This window comes from Trachemys scripta, chromosome 3 (genome assembly GCF_013100865.1).
Source record: "Trachemys scripta elegans isolate TJP31775 chromosome 3, CAS_Tse_1.0, whole genome shotgun sequence".
Classification (NCBI taxonomy): domain Eukaryota; kingdom Metazoa; phylum Chordata; order Testudines; family Emydidae; genus Trachemys; species Trachemys scripta.
In genome coordinates this window covers 198,135,510-198,152,598 of record NC_048300.1, presented here as the reverse complement: position 1 = coordinate 198,152,598, position 17,089 = coordinate 198,135,510, and the positions used below count along the sequence as shown (strand labels likewise).

The following is a 17,089-nucleotide window of genomic DNA, read 5'->3' as shown; positions in this document are numbered from 1 at the left end:
TTTTTGCAGCTTCTTCTTTAAAGCCAAATGGTTTCCTCTGGCGTAGGATTTTTCTTTCGCTATCGACTCACTCCAACCCCACCCAGTCTCGGCAATCTCCAGGGTCCCTCGTAAACTTTCACGTCAGACGGGACCATTGTGATCATCCAGTCGGACCTCCTGCAAATTGCAGGCCACAGAACCTCACCCACTCCTGTAACGGCCCATTACCTCAGGCGGAGTTACTGCAGAACTTGCATCTTGATCTAAATACTTCAAATTACAGAGAATCCACCATTTACTCTAGTTCAAACCCGCAAATGACCCATGCTCCACACTACAAAGGAAGGGGAAAAAACCTCCAGGATCTCTGCCAGCCTGACCTGGGGAAAAATTCCTTCCCGACCCTCATCTTTGGAGTCACTTCCTTTCATTCCTATTATGCCATCTTTACTTGGGCAGCGGGGCTGCGAGCTCCTGCCGGGCAGCGCGGCTGCCAGTCCTGGTGCTCTGAGCGGCATGGTAAGGGGGCAGGGAGGTTGGATAAGGGGCAGGAGGTCCCAGGGGGCAGTCAGGGGACAGGGGGTGGTTGGATGGGGCAGAGGTTCGAGGGGGGCGGTCAGGGGATGGGGAACAGGGGGGGTTAGATGGGTCGAGGATTCTGAAGGGGGCAGTCAGGTAGCAGGAAGTGGGACAGGGCGGGGGCCAGGCTGTTTGGGGAGGCACAGCCTTCCCTACCCAGCCCTCCATACAGTTTCGGAACCCCAATGTGGCCCTCAGGCCAAAAAGTTTGCCCACCCCTGCACTAGAGGTCTCTGTGGGCTTGCCCCAGGGCACACACTCACCATGGGTGCTGCCTCTTCCTGGCCGTTCTGGGGATTAACTCTCTTCTAGGTCCGACGCCTCCCCTTGTGGTCTCTCCCCTGCTGTCCTCTCCTTCGCTCTGGGACCCCTCTCTCGCCCCAGGAGCTACAGCTGCCTCTTTGTGACTCAGCCCCCCAGCCAGCTCACTATGGGGTTTCCCCTTCTGGGGTACAGAATCTCACTGGACCCTTTGTCCAGGCAATGCCACCCCCTCAGTGGCTGGCGGGAACCCAGGCCCACCCACTACTCCAGGTTCGAGCTCAGGGACCCTACAACATGCAGCCAAGGTTTGCTCAGGCCCCAACCTTGCTCCTCTCTTCCTGAGCTGCGTCCTACTCCACCTCCCACAGGCTTTTTCTCCCTCCTTCCCTCTTCAGGGCACACCCTTCCCTCACGGCCAGGCTCCCACGGTCCTATTCTTTTCCTGGGATCCCTCCTTCTCTCTCTAATGCACAAGGGTGGCTGCAGACTTCCTCGCAACAGCCATTCCTGTGGCCAGCTTCCTGGCTTTATCCTCGCCCAGCCTACACCTGCTCCGCTGAGCTCCATCTTCCAATCAGGGGTTGCTTCTCCAGCTTAACCCCTCATGTGTGGCCTATTTCACTAACCAATCCCTTTCCCAGTTTCCTTCACCTTTTGGGGGCTGGTGTGGGGTGAAGACCCCATCACAGGGCGGTACAGCATTCCTGCCAGGGTATGGTCCCTGGTAAACAAGAGAGAGAAGGCTGGAACTCAAGCTGTGTAGAAGCTTGTTTGTTTCGGCCTGTAGTTTGTAGGTGTTTTCATTAAGTTAATAAATGCCTCTTGCTGACAATGGACTGATTCCATACAACATGGCAGCCACGTGGTATATAAAAACCTAATTTTTTTTTGCTGTTTCAGCATCATTTTGCTCTACTTCTCTTTTCTCTTCCATCTGCTTGCTCTGTGCCTGCAATTCTCCTTTTTCACTTTTTTAGCAATCTGGTTTCCGTTCCTTTGGGCTTCTGCTGCTTGTCTGTGCTCACTGTGCGTGAAATTCACCCTACGCAGGGAGCCAGCACAAGGGGCTAGGCCATGTCCTATTTTAAGGGCTTTGTGCTGGGCCTTGTCCACAGGGGTGAATTTCACCCATAGGTCCTCATCCAACAATGGGATCTGCTAGCAGGGACCTAGGTACTAGCATAGAGCCCCACTGAAGGGGGCAGGGCTCTCTGCATGGAGGGCTGCTACCGCCAACCCCTGCCCCACATGGCTTTATTTTTATTATTCTAGATTCTCACGTGGACTCAGGGGTTGGAAGCTAGGACTCCTGCATTTTGTTTTACTGCGTGGCTGGGGCCAAATATTCAAAGACAGCCTGCAATTTTGGAAGCCCAACTTCAAACAGAAGGAGGACGACAGATTTTTGGAGCTGCTGAAGTAACCTTCCCCGGATGTGTTTGAACTCAGGACTTTCCATACCAAATCACAGGGCTCTATCACTTGAGCTAAAGGAGTAACTCCCTTTGCTGTCAGCAGTAGCTGGTTTTTATCCTCTATGTAAACCAGCCACTAGGGAGGAACATAACACATACTTTGCCAGTGTATTATACCGAGCATCCTGCAGTGAATTCAATGGAAGTGGGTGAGCACTCAGCAATTTTGAAAGCCAAGTGCCTGTGGGTAAGTGTCTTCAGTAAACAGCGGCTGCCAAAATTAGAGGCTATCTTTAAAAATGGAGGTCTTACCCTCTTGTGATCCCCAGTTCACTGAGAATGAATTAATCTGTTTTTAGAGCACTTTGAGTGCCTCCAATTAAAGATCTTAATTAGGTGCCTTAATTAATTTAGGGCACAGATTCAGTCTGACCAATTCCAAACGTTCAAAACTCATGCGTCGGGTCCCCCAAAATCATGAGCTTGGGTTAAAAATCAAGAGATTATAAAATAAACCAGCGTGGAATCCTTTTTATTTGGCTGCTGGTTTTGGAGCGATCACAATTTCAAGCTCTTCTCTACCACCATGAAAGTTAGAAACTTCCTTTTTTTTCCCCGGGAGAGCTGAGAGTCTAACGTAATCACCTGACTCCAGGAGCTGGGGCTTTAGAGCAAAGTGCTAGAGATCGTGATAGAATTGTGAGAGTTTATGAGGGGGTAGTCTGCCCCCTTAAGGGCAGTACTGCCTACTGGCCAGTCCACCCTGCCATCTGGCATGGCTCTTTAAGAGTTGAAAGCTCTGATTATAGATATAAGGACCTGGGAGATACTGGGAGAGAGGACGTGGTCCCAGGAACAAGAAGGGTTGGGAAGGAAACCCTGTTACTTTTTCTTCAAGGGCCTGGGGCCAAGAGCCTTGTAGAGACGATGGGGTAAGCTGGGAGGAGACCTCCTTAAATGCTCCCTCGTCCCCCATAGCAGGGAAGATGCCCACTGAAGACTGAGGGATAACCCTGAGTGGACTGGGAATACAGCTTAGAACACAGGCTTCAGAGGACCCTGGAAACTTGAAGCACCTTTTGTTTATTTGGGATTTTTCGTTTGGGACTCTTTTGCATGGGATTTTTCTAATAAACAAACCCCAAGGAGGGTCACCTTGCATCAAAGGTGCCTGAATGGAGCTACTGGCTTACTGAGAAGGGAAACTGAGGCAGAGAGTACCCGCAGCACCGCGCTAACTCAGCAGGGGGTGCTGCAGGGCAGGCACAGCCTATGACAGAGTTGGCTACCTTACAGATTTCCTGTGGCTGCCTGTCTAATACAGCCGCTGTGGAGCTGACAATTGTAAATATACCTGGAATAACGGGGCCAGTTCCCTCATCCCTGCACAACTCCTGGCACGAAAAGGGTCAGGCTCCTTGGTTCAATAACAATATTCAACCAAAAGCGGGAGGGGCGGGGGGAAGGGACTAAAGGCTCCAGCTGACGTCGTTCTACATTTGTCTGACCCAGAAGGAAGCACTGAGCCCCGAAGCTTACCCTTCAAATTCCAACAGATCCAGGCTTCCTAGACAGGATGTGGTAAGAAGGCCACTACAGCTAAGTTAAAACAAAACCCATAAATCTCCCGACTGCATGCTACCTAACTCTGGGGCGGAGTCACTCTCTGACCAGGCAGCCTCCCCAAGCATCCTTCGGGCCCAATGGTTAGTTCTGCCCACGCCCAGGAGATGGGGTGACTAGGTGTCTGGTTTTCGACAGGAACACCTGGTCTAAAAAGGACCCTGGCGGCTCTGGTCAGCACTGCCGACCGGGCCGTTAAAAGTCAGGTTGGCGGTGCTGCCCGGCTAAGGCAGGCTAGTCCCTACCTGTACTGGCTCCGCGCTGCGCCCCGGAAGCGGCCAGCAGGTGCGGCTCCTAGGTGGGGGGGCCACGGAGCTCCACGTGCTGCCCCGCCCCGAGCACCGGCTCCGCACTCCCATTGGCCAGGAACCAGCCAATAGGAGCTGGGGGGGGCAGTGCCTGAAGTTGAGAGCAGCATGCAGAGCCACCTGTGCACTTCCGCCTAGGAGTCGGACCTGCTGCTGGCTGCTTCCGGGGCGCAGCACAATCCGTGGTGACAGGACGGGCAGGAAGTCTGCCTTAGCACCCCCACTGCGCCACTGATTGGGAGCCATCTCACGCCAATCCCCTGCCCCAGCCCTGAGCACCCCCCAAACCCAGAGCCCCCTCCTGCACTCCAATCCTGTCATCCCTGGCCCCATCCCGTAGCCCGCACCTCCATCCCAGAACCTTCACCCCCCCTGCACTCCAACCTCCTGCCCCAGCCCAGAGCCCCCTCCCACACCCTGAATCCCTCATCCCTGGCCCTACACCTGGTCACCCCCTCCCGCACCACAACCTGCTGCCCGGAATGTAGGGAGGGGGGAGCAGGGCCTCGGGGAAGGGGCGGGGAAGGGGGCAGGGCCTCGGGGAAGGGGCTGGGCTAGGGTGTTCAGTTTTGTGCAATTAGAAAGTTGGCAACCCTACCAGGAGAGCGACTATTGGCAGCATGCTGACTTTGGAGATTTGGCTCGAGTCCCGTGGGTTGAACCCTTTTACAAAGTGAAAAGGAGCAATACCAGGGAAGGGGATCAGCCGATGCGGTTTCCCTACCACCGCAGAAGAGCGGGTTGGTGTGTCCATAGGCACCCAGTATCGGGGAAGCTCCATTGGGGTGTTTGTGTGTATGTGTTATGGGGAGCTAGGGTCTGGTTTGCTTCCATTCACATGATCTGTCTGCACATTTTAAATTACTCCCAGCAGGGAGAGAATAAAAACATACAAACAACTGACATGAGGCCCACCCTGCCTTCCAAGAGTTCCCTTCCCCACCCCAGAGCTCCGCGCATCCTGTGCTTTGACAGCAGGCTGATGGCCTGCTTCCAGGCCGCCTTGCTCTCCAGGAAGAAGACTGTCAATATTGAGAAAGCAGAGGGTTTAGTTGGAAGACAGACGGGTGCTGCATGGTGTGGCGGGTTGGATCACAGAAAACCCCTTAGGAACTGCCAACTGATGTGTTGAGACTACTTCTGCCCCTGCTTTCTTGCCAGCTTGGTACTCCAGTGCCCTGCCTGGTTTGAGCCAGACACACTAGCCTGCTGCAAACCCAGACCCAGGTCTGAACAACGTCCCCCCAAACTACAGGCTTAACTGAAAACAGTTTAAGAAGTGTTCCTGTCTCCAACACCCTGATGCCCAACTCCCAATGGGGTCCAAACCCCACATAAATCAGTTTTACCCTGTATAAAGCTTATACAGGATAAACTCATAAATTGTTCGCCCTCTATAACACTGATAGAGAGACATGCACAGCTGTTTGCTCTCCCCTCCCTCTGGGTTAATTAATAAGTAAAAAGTGATTTTATTAAGTACAAAAGGTAGGATTTAAGTGGTTCCAAATAGTAACAGACAGAAGAAAGTGAATTATCAAACAAAATAAAATAAAACACGCAAGTCTAAGCCTAATACAGTAAGAAGCTGAATACAGATAAAATCTCACCCTCAGAGATGTTTCAATAAGCTTCTTTCACAGACTGGACGCCGTCCTAGTCTGGGCCTAATCCTTTCCCCTGGTACAGTCCTTGTTCCAGCTCAGATGGTAGCTAGGGGATTTCTCATGACTGCAGCCTCCTTTGTTGTGTTTCACCCCCTTATATAGCTTTGCACAAGGTGGGAATCCTTTGTCTCTCTGGGTCTCCCCCCCCTTCTAAATGGAAAAGCACCAGGTTTAAGATGGATTTCAGTACCAGGTGACCTGGTCACATGTCCTGTGAGACCCCAAGCCTTCATTCCTCCCAGCCTGACTCACAGGAAGTCCTGCAAGCAAACAGAGCCATCTACAGTCAATTGTCCTGGTTGATGGGAGCCATCAAGATTCCAAACCACCATTAATGGCCCACACTTTGCATAATTACAATAGGCCCTCAGAGTTATATTTCATATTTCTAGTTTCAGATACAAGAATGATACATTCATACAAATAGGATGACCACACTCAGTAGATTATGAGCTTTGTAATGATGCCTTACAAGAGACCTTTTGCATGAAGCATGTTCCAGTTACATTATATTCACACTCATTAGCATATTTTCATAAAATCATGTAAAGTGCAGCGTCACACATGGATCCTGTAGCTCAGGGATGGCAACCTTTGGCACACGGCCCATCAGGGAAATCCGCTGGCAGGCCAGGGCAGTTTGTTTACCTGCAGCGTCCGCAGGTTCGGCCAATCGCAGCTCCCACTGACCGCAGTTCGCCATCCCTGGCCAATGGGGGCTGCAGGAAGCAGCGGCCAGCGCATCCCTTGGCCCACGCCGCTTCCCGCAGTCCCCATTGGCCTGGAGCGGTGAACCGCGGCCAGTGGGAACAGACGCTGCAGGTAGACAAACCATCCCGGCCCGCCAGCGGCTTTCCGTGACGGGTCGCGTGCCAAAGGTTGCCGATCCCTGCTGTAGATGATCTATACGTGCTTGCAAACCAGTCTGGAAGTCACAACCCAAATGGTCTCTTAATTCATGCTCCGGCCAGGGGGGCTGTGAAAAGAGGGCAGAAGGAAGATACTGCTTAGATTCTTTTGTAAACTGTCGAAGGGACCAAGTTCTAGCTCTGCTTCCATTTAAGTGCCCAGCTATAGTAAATGCAGTAGTGAACAGGCTGCGGTATATGCGTTAACAACACCATCTGCTGGATTGAATGAGACCGGTGCTGACGTGTGTCTCAGCGACCCTATACTGTGAATTCCCAGTGGAGATTCTCCTTTGGCCAAAGAGACCAGGGGGTTTGAAACAGGTGGAGCTGGGTTCTATGTCCCCCGTTGCTGCAAAGTTCTGGGAGGTCCCGCTGTGTTGTAAGTGCCCAGGGATTCGGTGCTGTACGTTATAGTCCAGAACTGGCAGCTGAATGCATGCAGCTAAGCAAGTGGCCCATGTAGGACGAGGCATCCCAGAGTGCACATTCGAGGATGGATTTTGTAGGCACAGTGTCTCTGCCAGGTGTTTCAAAGTCCAGGCTCACGTCAACCTCCTAGCAGGGGCGCAGGAACAGGGAGGACCGGGGGTCATGGCCCCATCACTTTTTACCAGCCATAAGGGTGAGTGATGTGCGGGGGGGGAAGGGATGGAGAGGAGTGAGTGGGGAGCAGGGTCTTGGGGAAAGGGGCAGCGCAGGGGCAAGACCTTGGGGGAAGGGACAGCGCAAGGGCAGGGGGGAGGGGAAAGGGACTTGGTGGGGGCGGGGCCTCAGGGAGAAGGGGCAGGTTGTGGGTGGGGCCTAGGGACAAGGGGTGGCACAGGAGCAGAGTCTCCGGGGGAAGGGGTGGTGTGGGGGGCAGGGCCACAGTTCTGGCGCCGATGGCCCCCCGACTTTTAGGGAGTTTCCTCTGTGCCTGCCTCCTAGTCCAGGGCAGGGTTTCTGGGGCTCACAGTTGGTAGGCTGATTCTTTCCGCCTGGCCCGAGCTCGTTCTAGCAGTAAGAACTCAACCCAGATCCAGTACTGCACCCCAGCTGTGTGAGGTTTCCTTCCCCACTGCAGATATTGCACGCTCGCTTTCCTCCAAGAAGTATGTGGCAGCAGGCCAGGCCAACAGCCTCACAGTGACGTCTCATGGTGCCTCGTGGGAGATCCGCATTCAGGAGTGTGCTCGAGAAACTCACCGGCACAGTTGCTAGGCTGCTAGAGGGGTAACAGCCTACTGCCACCGGCTGATGGAGCTCCTCCTGTAGCTCAAGTGATAAAGGTCAGGATAGCGGTGCTGATGGCAAGGGATTCAAGCCATGCTGATGACCCAGGCAGGGGGAGTTCTTAGACTCGGCCTCTCACGTCCCAGGCTGACAAGGACTATCAGGCCTGTGGGAGTCTGGTGCACGGGAGTTGGCACTAGCAGAGGGAAAGCGCCTCCTACTGATTCATGTCCTGTGAGACACCTGGGTTTCCTTTGCAGGCTTCCGATCCTTGCACTGAGTAGACTTGTGTGACTGATCAAGATCCCGGGTAGCCCTGTGGGTCTGAGTCTTGGGAGATGCGGCTGAAATGCACACAGAGATCTTTATGATGATTAATAATCATGTTTATTACGGTGGTGCGTAAGGGTCAACCAAGAACGGCGCCCCACTCTGCTAGGGGCTGTACAAACCTTCTGTGCATCCCAGCCAGGCCCAGAGCGACGGCGTTTCTCCAGAGCTGTGTGGGGTCAGGACTTCATTTCCATGGTGTTGGGTTCGGGAGGCCCATGCTGCTCTCGGTGGGAGGCCTCTCAAACTAAACAAGAAGCGGGTGGGTTGTTTCTTCCAAGGGTCGGCGTGAAATCAAAGGCCCAGACCGCCAAGTGCTGCATCGCAATTTGGCCTCGTGGCAGCTGGGAGCGATTGCAGTGGAAGTGGCTTTGCAAAACATTCGGGTGGAAACAGCCCAACCCACAAAACCAATACATCAGCTTGGGACCGGGGCAGGTCAAGGCTGCTCATTAATCCTCCGCGTGGTATGCCTCGGCCTGATGCGACACAGCCCTCTGGAGCCAAGAATTTCACGCTGCGCCTGGTTGAGCATCGGGTACGATTACACCCAAGACGCCGGGCGGTGGAGTAAACACAGGATCCTGGAGACATGCTGGGGGGATTAAGGGCTTTCTGAGGGAAATCTCTGAGGTGCAGTGACTGGCGGAGAAAGAACGCGTCCATGGAAAAGCAGAGGAGGCTCTGGCCCACTCGCTATGTTTTGCCTTTTTCTAGTGCCTGAAGATCTCAAAGCACTTGATCAAGCCTCACAACAGCACTGGGAGGGAGGTACTATTGTTATCCCCATACTAGGAAGATGGGGAAAGTGAAGGACGGGGAGATTTTTGTTTTTTTAACATGACTTGCCCAAGATGATGCAGCAAGTCAGTGGCAGGGCCAGGAATAGCCCCTAGCTCTCGGTAGCCCATCTCCTGACCAGTCCTACGTGTGGTCACTAAAGGCAGTGCCCAGGGCTGCAGGCTGACAGGTGCCCTGAGGGACGACGTAGTGAAAGCGTGAGACACAGAGGGCGCCCGCCGCTGGGCATTTGGGTCCTGAGGACTTGTGACAAGATTCCAGAGCCAGAAGGGACCACTGTGATCATCCCGTCTGACCCCTGTTTCCCACACCGCCCTCCCCCGGATAGCACAGCCAGAGAACTTCCCTGCGTTGATCCCTGCTGGAGCCAGAGCCTGGCTGGGATGATTTAGTTGGGGTTGGTCCTGCTTTGGGCAGGGGGTTGGACTAGATACCTCCTGAGGTCCCTTCCAACCCTGATATTCTACGAAACCACCCAACGCTGCTGTGAGCTTATGCAGCTCGTACCGGACCATGAGCATTTTCGGCCCTGCTTGGCTGAAAGTGGTGGCAGCCCAGAGACGGCCCCGGAGGCTCCGGTACGAATGCGACATTTCCAACCCCTTTCCGCTCCTCCTCGGAGCGGGAGGCAGACCGGAGGTGCCTTTACCTGCCAGGATGAAGACGCCGACGAGGATCAGGAACACGAGCAGGTAGAGTCCGACCACCGCGTACTTCAGAGCCGCGATGGAGCCCAGCCGGCCACAGCGCCCCGCTCCCCTCCTCCTGCCGCCTGGACCTGGGGGGACAGACGGACAAAGACCCGTTAGGAACAGAATTCTCCTCTCCTCTCAGCTTGCTCGCCCTCACCCGCCAGGCCTCGATCCAGCTCCGCTGCAATGCTAAGAATTAACAAGTTTTGGAGGAAAACCCGCTGGCCCCAGAGCGAGGCGAAAGCGTGGGAACCTGGGGGCTGGCTGTAAAGGCTGATTGGGTGGAACCCAGACAGCTTCCACTAGCATCAATGGGGGCAGGATCGGACCTGTTCTGTGGGGCAGAGCCAGTGTCCAGATCACCGGGAAAACGAGCGAGCCCAAAGGAAAGCGGGAGAGAAAGAAAGGAATGAAAAAGAGAAGGCGGGTGAGAGCTGTGAACAAGCCGAGAGCCGTCCCAGTGCAGCGGTCAGGTTGTCATCACCAAGCAGCGTCGGAGAGCAATGCGGCCAGCAGCGGGCCCAGAGCGGGGGCAGCTCTGCGGCTGGGATTTTGGAAGGAAACGATCCCAGGGTCGTCCCCGACGACGGGTTAGGGAGGGAGCCGGGTGGCCGCGCCAGTCGCGCCTCAGCGCATTGCAAGGCAGGAGCAGACGAGCCAACTTGGCCCTCTTCCCCCCCCGCCCCGCCCATCTCTGTAAAACCTTTGAACAAAGGTTAGCGGGGCCGCCTCCTAGCAACCCTTGGGAACTGCCGAACACTGTAAAAACCATCCACACCTCTGGGTGTGAACCCCACTGTGCAGGGGGGCAAACTCTGGCCTCTGCAGCCTGGGGGTGGAGGCTGGGACAGCATCTCTTGTGCTCAGCAGAGCAGACGGAGGAGTTAGGCCTATAAATGAGGCACCCTGGGGTGGGGGCAGTGAACAGGCCAGGGCATTTACAGCCACTCCCCTCCTGTTGACATCTGGAGCCGGGGCGGGATTGGGGGGTTTGGCCACCGTTCCTGCCTTGCTCAGACACCCCCTCTCTGGGCTGGCAGGACTGAGTCAGCCATACCCCCGTTCAAATGGCAGCTACCTCCTGTGTGGACATAGGGAGGAGAAGGATCTCAGGGATCCCTCTTTTCCCATCCACACAGGGCCAGCCGTGACTCGGTCCAAGCCATGGCACTTGGATGGCCATGGAGCTGGTCAGAGCACCTAGCCCAATGCTAACTCCCAGAGCTAGGCCTCCAGCGGGGCAACTGCTCAGCAGACACCTGCGCCGCCCGTGCGCATCTCACACCGCAACGTTGTCAAGCCCCTGGACCTGCCAGACCGGCTCTGCCAGGAGACCACCAGCCATACTCCCGGGCCAGGCGCACCTCGAGCATCTGCCTTCGAGAGGGAGCTTGGAACAAAACCGCCTGGCCTTGAGACATAAGGCCAGGATGCAGCAAGTTCCCAGCAACAAATCGATCGCATGCCTTCGAGAGGGCAAAAATAACATGGGGCCGGCCGGAGTGCAGATAAAACAGAGGGGAGAGAGAGAAACTGATTAAGACCTGTGCTCGGGAAATCCCGACAAAAAGCCCTTTGTTTACTGCTGTCCAGAGACGCAGAATGTCCTTCCGCAGGTATTGCAAATCCTTATTTCTTTGTGTTACCATAGTGTCTAGGAGCACCAGTCATGGACCAAGACCCTGTTGCGCTAGGCGCTGTACAAACAACGGACAAAAAGACAGCCCCTGCCCCCAGGAGCTTACACTCCACATATCTGACAAGAGACAACGAGTGGATACAACAAACAGACTGGGGAGCCCCTCTTGTTACATTGCACCTTTCCTCCTTAAACGTATTAGAGGCTGGGTCTACCCAAGTGTCTCTAATGACTGTGGTCATCATAATCATACCCAGCTCTTATATGGCACTTGCATCAGTAGATCTCAAAGCTCTGTACAAAGGAGGTCACTACCATTACCCCATTGTACACATGGGGAAACTGAGGCACGGGAAGGTGCAGTGTCTTGCCCAAAGTCACCCAGCAGGTGAGTGGTACAGCTGGGATGGAAACCCAGGTCCCCAAATCCTAATCCAGGAGCCCACTAGGTCACACTGTCTCCCCCGAACCCCAATACTCAGCCATTTGCTAGCCCTGTGCAAACACTAAGTACAACCTCACGACAGGGACTGCAGAGATGGGGCTGCATTATCAACACCGTTTTTACACAAGGGAAAACGGGTACAGGGATTAAGTCTCCAAGTCTCTGGAGGGAATCAGTGGCCAGATGGATACACAAGCTCAAGAACTCCTGGCTCCTAGCCCTGTGCTCATTCCACTAGTCCACGGCACCACTGGCCCAGGGCTGGGAGACACCCCCACACACACACCCCTTGAGGTTGCCAAAATTTGTGTACCAACAAGGAAGTGAACAAAGACTTGCTAAAACCTAAGAATGCTACTACAACTTTATCTTGTCAAGTGGAATTTAGTTGGAATGAGACTGGACACGTCTCAGGGCAAAGGGGCCATGTCTACTGAAGTGTCTGTCCAGCACCAAAAACAACAGGACCCTGATCCCAGCCGGGGCCCATTACTTAGGACAGTTCTATCCATTGCTAGCCCCCTATCTCCATCGGGCTGTACCTGGATTCTGCAAACGTACCAGGAGCACGTCGATCAGGCAATAGATGACGTGTTCCTCTATCCCACCAGCTGTTGCAGGTCTTGCACCTATCGAGGAGGTCAGACGGCCGGCTGCTTTTGAGCCATCTCTACCTAGGGTGGCCAGGTGCCTGGTTTTCATCTGGAAAGTCCATTCAAAAAGGGGACCTGACAGTGTCCGGTCAACTCTACTGACCGGACACCCAAAATCCAGTTACTGCAGGCGGGGGAGGCAGGGAGGCACTGGGTCATCACCCGCGCCAGCCCCTACTCAGCTGGGGCCGCCTCCTACCTGCATCGGGCAGCTACAGCTCCCAGCCGCAGCAAAGCAGCCGCGTCCCTCCTGACCGAGACGGGGGGGTTGAAGGGGAAAAGCAGCGAGGGATGGGGGGCAAGAGGAGAGGATGGAGCGTAGCCTAGGGGGAAGAGACAGGGCAGGGCCTTGGGGGAAAGAGGTGAGGCCGGGGATGTTCTGGCACTCCTGCTAGAGTGTCCGGTTTTTAAATATTACCAAGTTGGCAACCCTCCCTCTACCCAGGGCCGGATTAACTTTTTGTGGGCCCAGCGCCAAACATATTTGTGGGCCCCCATTGGGGAAATAGGGCATGTGATGGGGGGCGGTCCGCAGAGCGAGGGGCCAGTTGGGGGCAATGAGATGCAGCGCAGCAGGAGTGGCCCCACTCAGCCCAGCACAAGGGCACTATTTACAAACCCCAAACTGCTAGATGCACGCTGGCTCGCCCAGCCCTGTGCTGCCAGCCTGCCCCTTCCACACTGCCCCCTGCCCAGTGCCTTGCCCTTATGCCAGTGCCCCCTCACCCAGAGACTTCCCCCACAGATCCCTATGCCCAGCACCCCCTGCCTAGAGACCCCTCCCGCTGACATCCCACCACAACTACACAGCACCCTGCACACCATACCCCTTGCCCAGCTCCCCCACCCACAGATCCCCGACTGTCCAGCGGCCCCTTCACAGTCCCACCATCACAGCTGTACCATGCCCCATATTCCGGAGGGAATTCTGCATCAAATTCTGTGCATCATATTTTAAAATTCTGATTTTTTTTTATAATAAATAAATGTGGAAGCTCCACCATGACAGTGGGGAGCACAGGCCACTGGCTGCATGGAGGTGGGAGATCATCCTGCAGCCTCCCCCACCCCCCTGGGACAGGGACTTGGCAGTGAGACTGAATCTGACCCTGACACAGCACAAGGGCCAGGCCTGCCACAGAAACACCCTGGGGCCCTGCCCCTTTTGTGCCAGGCTCACCAGACGTGGGCAGGGAGGCTCAGCCCAGCAGCAGGATCCGAGTGCAGAGGGACTTAGTGTGGGGATATCCAGATGGGGATAAGAGGGTTCTGGGGGGGGGGGGAGGAGGGTTCTGTGGGGGGAAGTCTGGGTGCAGGCAGCTCAGTGAGGGATCTGGATGCACAGGGAGGTGCCAGGTGCAGGGGCAATGGGAGTCTGCAGGGGGGACCAAGTGAAAGTGGTTGGAGCTCAGCGGGAGGCGGGGGGGGTTGGGTGCAGGAAGGTGGGGTTGTTGTACTTAAAGGACTGCACAGGATCTTTTCAGGGGGAATACGGCAAACGCCACATTCATTGGTAATACATGCATCAATCAACACTGTATCACATGCATATGATCTATATTACACTCATGCACTCACATACTCCATCTTGTTGTTGTTACCAACTAGTTGCTCCTCTTAACTTCACTGGCCAGGTGAGTTAGGCTACATCTACACTACAGGGCGGGGGGGTCGATTTAAGATACGCAAATTCAGCTATGCGAATAGCGTAGCTGAATTCGACATATTGCAGCCGACTTACCCCGCTGTGAGGACGGCGGCAAAATCGACTTCTGCGGCTTCCCGTCGACGGCGCTTACTCCCACCTCCGCTGGTGGAGTAAGAGCGTCGATTCGGGGATCGATTGTCGCGTCCTGACGGGACGCGATAAATCGATCCCCGAGAGGTCGATTTCTACCCGCCGATTCAGGCAGGTAGTGTAGACCCAGCCTTAGATGGGGGAGGGGGTGGAGCCGGGCTTCTGCCGATCTGTATCAATGCTCCGATGTTGACAAGACCCAGGGTCCTCTGCAAGACACCTCACATTTATAGCAGCTTCCCCTTCAGGCAAATCTATACCAGATTCAAAATCTGTGTCCATTGGTCCTTTGTGCTGCTTCCTTCTGGGTATTGTCCCAATACTGTTCAAAGAGGGTGTTTCCAAAAGAAGGGTTGCAGTTTGCACGTGGGCAAAACCTGGCCACAGCCGCTCAGCTAGTGACGCTGTGGTGAGAATCGCCGGCTCTGCGGATCAGAGAGGCTCTCCTGGAGCGTCATGTAAAGAGACAGGCGGGATTACCCTGCACCGTGGACACAGGCCTGTTGGTTCAGAGCTGTGCCCAGCTCTCAGCTCCGAGACAGTCAGCTTGTCTCATCCAGCCTTCAGTCTGAGCTTCTGCAGCCCTCATAGACTTTAAGGCCAGAAGGGACCATCGTGATCAGCTGGTCTGACCTCCTGCACATCGCAGGCTTCAGAACCTCACCCATCCACTCCTGTACTGGACCTCTCACCTCTGGGAAGGGGCTCAGGGCTGGGGCAGAGGGTTGGGGTGCAGGGGGGTAAGGGCTCCAGCTGGGGGTGCGGGCTCTGGGGCGGGGTGTTGCCTCCAGCTGCAGTGTAGGAGTTGTTCTCAACCGCCCTCCCACCTGGAAGCACACTGCTTCCCCCAGCAGCAGAAGAATCAAGGAGACTCTCTCCCATTCCCTCAGCAGTTCCTGAGACCTTCCCTTTCCCTCGGGCATCCCAGCATAACACTCCCTGCTGCTGCAGGTAAATACTTTAACCTGAGCGACACGGAAAAAATCATTACCCAGGAGCAGCTCGAATAGGCAGTGTTCCATTACCCACAGTCAAAACACTTCCCAAACCTTCCCACCCCACATGGGTTTTAGCTAGTGGTACGAGGAATCTGCTTTCACCCACCCCCACAATCTCTGCCATTTGGCCAGGTAATATACTGGCCTTTGGGACCACACTCTGCTTAATCAGAGAGATCTGGGCCCCTGTATCCCTCTGCCCCAAGTATTCCCTGCCATCAATTGGGACAACCTTAACATGCTCCATGTCTGGCTCTGCAGAGGCTAACCTCACAGAGCCAATATGACAGGTTTCAATTGCTTGAGGCGGGGGGTTGGTTTCTGTGTTGAGGGCAACAGAGCTAACGAGCTATTGGTTATCAGCTTCCTCCTAGCACAGGGCATTTATTCCTCAGGTGATCAGTGGAATTCCACTGGTAGCACCTTCTGGACTCTTCTGCTTTTACAGGAGATTTGGGATGAGGGTTAGAGGAATGTTTTGGGGTAAGAGAATGTTTAGGCTCCCAATCTCCTCTCCTCCCAGGGGCAAAATGGGATCCTCCCTTCCCACCAGTTTTAAACCCCTTTCTGTGGCTCGCCCTCAATAGACGCCTGATTCTGTTTGAAGGCATCAGCTAAAAAAGCCATCTCGTCCCCAGACTTTACCTCTCTGTCCCCTAGACACTGCTTCACATCAGCCTTACGTACGCTTAGGAAATTCTCTTGAGCAACAAAATCCACATTCCCTCAAACCTCGCCACCTCTTTACCCCGGCCCCATTTTCCCAACAAATCTTTCATTTTGTTTACACCTTCCCCATTACTCATCCCAATATCCCTCTTAAGAGTCCTAAATTTAACTCTATATGTGTCAGGGATAATCTGAAAACTTCGCAAAACAGTATCTTTAAATTTACAATAGTCTAAAGCATCTTCAATAGATTCATAGATTCTAGGACTGGAAGGGACCTCGAGAGGTCATCGAGTCCAGTCCCCTGCCCGCATGGCAGGACCAAATACTGTCTAGACCATCCCTGATAGACATTTATCTAACCTACTCTTAAATATCTCCAGAGATGGAGATTCCACAACCTCCCTAGGCAATTTATTCCAGTGTTTAACCACCCTGACAGTTAGGAACTTTTTCCTAATGTCCAACCTAGACCTCCCTTGCTGCAGTTTAAACCCATTGCTTCTTGTTCTATCCTTAGAGGCTAAGGTGAACAAGTTTTCTCCCTCCTCCTTATGACACCCTTTTAGATACCTGAAAACTGCTATCATGTCCCCTCTCAGTCTTCTCTTTTCCAAACTAAACAAACCCAATTCTTTCAGCCTTCCTTCATAGGTCATGTTCTCAAGACCTTTAATCATTCTTGTTGCTCTTCTCTGGACCCTTTCCAATTTCTCCACATCTTTTTTGAAATGCGGTGCCCAGAACTGAACACAATACTCCAGCTGAGGCCTAACCAGAGCAGAGCAGAGTAGAGCAGAAGAATGACTTCTCGTGTCTTGCTCACAACACACCTGTTAATACATCCCAGAATCATGTTTGCTTTTTTTGCAACAGCATCACACTGTTGACTCATATTTAGCTTGTGGTCCACTATAACCCCTAGATCCCTTTCTGCCGTACTTGTTCCTAGACAGTCTCTTCCCATTCTGTATGTGTGAAACTGATTTTTCCTTCCTAAGTGGAGCACTTTGCATTTGTCTTTGTTAAACTTAATCCTGTTTAACTCAGACCATTTCTCCAATTTGTCCAGATCATTTTGAATTATGACCCTGTCCTCCAAA

The 17,089-nt window shown here is 54.0% G+C and overlaps 1 protein-coding gene across 1 annotated transcript in view; it reads right to left on the bottom strand.

Moving 5' to 3' along the window:
• The window catches only part of SCARA5 (scavenger receptor class A member 5), a 178,332-nt gene extending 168,467 nt beyond the window's left edge, over positions 1–9,865 (bottom strand). The window contains exon 1 of the mRNA XM_034766805.1: positions 9,742–9,865. The gene's annotated coding sequence lies outside the window, so the exon portion shown is untranslated. The remainder of the gene's footprint in view (positions 1–9,741) is intronic.
• Between the last annotated feature and the right edge of the window lie 7,224 nt (positions 9,866–17,089).